At 47.9% G+C, this 1,550-nt stretch overlaps 1 protein-coding gene across 6 annotated transcripts in view; it reads right to left on the reverse strand.

Annotated features, from left to right (window-relative positions):
* The window catches only part of SPOP (speckle type BTB/POZ protein), an 89,268-nt gene extending 88,993 nt beyond the window's left edge, over window positions 1–275 (reverse strand). For all 6 annotated transcript variants that reach the window (XM_069064392.1, XM_069064387.1, XM_069064391.1 and 3 more), the window contains exon 1: window positions 48–275. The gene's annotated coding sequence lies outside the window, so the exon portion shown is untranslated. The remainder of the gene's footprint in view (window positions 1–47) is intronic.
* Between the last annotated feature and the right edge of the window lie 1,275 nt (window positions 276–1,550).

Raw genomic sequence — 1,550 nt, forward strand, 5'->3', positions numbered from 1 at the left:
CCCCCCCCCCCGACTGGACAACCCCCTTTCTCTCCTCCCCCACTCACCTGAGAGCGGCCGCGACAGCTGCTGGTCTCTGTCCCCGTGCGCTCACCTCATACTGTCCGCAACATCCGGGACCTGCCGGGCGGACACACATACAAACACGCAGAGCGCGCACACTCACACACACACACACACACACACACACACATACACACACACACACACACACACACACACACAGACGGACAGACACCGGCCTGGCGTCACGGCGTCATGGCGTCAGCCCAGTGAGCGCGTGCCCGCCCCGCCCCCGCATGGCACCTCCCACCCTTCCCTTCCGTCCCCTGTTATACCCCCGCCCCATCCTTTTCAACGCCTGCCTTGCACTGTCCTTAGTGCGCCTGCGCCCCAAGGCCTCTGGCCCGGACCCTGGGAGCAGAATTACAAGGTCTGCGGAAACAGAAAGGGAAGGGTGAGAGAGGCGGCAGGCAAAAAAAAAAAGGTGGGGGGGCGGGGGGAGCGGGAACTAGAAGGGGGTCGCGTACAGGACGGGGTAGGCTGGACAAAAGCTCAGGTTGTAAGGTCTGGGCCAATCCTAACCCTTAAAAACTCAGCAGAGATATATGTTTCTGGAGCTTTCCTTTTTCAGATGATATTTGAATGGTGTGAAATTTTGCAAGAAGAAGGAACTATTTTAAGCTACAGTTTTAAATTTGGAAACATTTTCATGCCAAATTCCTAGTTTTTTCTTTACCGCCGAAGGAGAATTTGTCTTCAGGGATTGGTCTGAAATAATTTGTTACCACAGAAACAGGGACCTCCAACGTTTCCCACACTCAGCAAGGGGATGGGCATCCTTGGAGGGGAATTTCAAGGGAAATATGTCTTATCAAGAGATAAGGGTTCCAGGATAAGAAAATAGAAATGATTTATTCAGTGATAATCTGTATGTAACCCACTCTGACCTAGCCTCTTGCTCTGAAACTGCCAAATCTATTGTTAGTAATCAATCAAATCCACTACTCTGGAGCTACTAGCCTCCTAATAGTCACTTGTTAAAATACCCTGGAAGCACAGAAATCCAATAAAGTGTTTAATCAAAACAAAGAGTAGGATAAAAAACAAAGGAAGTGAAAAAAATAACTAATCTCTCTGCCCATAAAGGATAGGCTGCAGCTGCTTTCCCACCAAATTAACCCAAATTCTAATTCCATTTGTGCTCTAGGCCTCCTACCCCTAGGGAGCTACATCTGGCCACCAGCTTTGTTCAGGCCCTTATTGACGCTTGCCTAGACTACAGTGATAGACTTCTAATTGGTTTTTTTCCTAACTTAAGACTTCCCCCTTTCTAAACTATATTCCAAACAAATTTTGTTGTAGTTGTTATTGTTTTTTTTTTTTTCAGTCACATTAGACTTTTCATGACCCCATTTGGGGTTTTCTTGGCAAAGATGTGGGAGTGGTTTGCCATTTTCTTCCCTTCCTTTGTAGATGAGGAACTGAGGCAAAGAGGGTGAAGTGACTTGCCCAGGGTCACACAGTTAGTCTATGTCTAAGGTCAGATT

The sequence above is a fragment of the Petaurus breviceps genome, unplaced genomic scaffold (genome assembly GCF_028583685.1).
Source record: "Petaurus breviceps papuanus isolate PSGF00001 unplaced genomic scaffold, PetGlider_PUasm1.0 90630, whole genome shotgun sequence".
Lineage (NCBI taxonomy): Eukaryota > Metazoa > Chordata > Mammalia > Diprotodontia > Petauridae > Petaurus > Petaurus breviceps.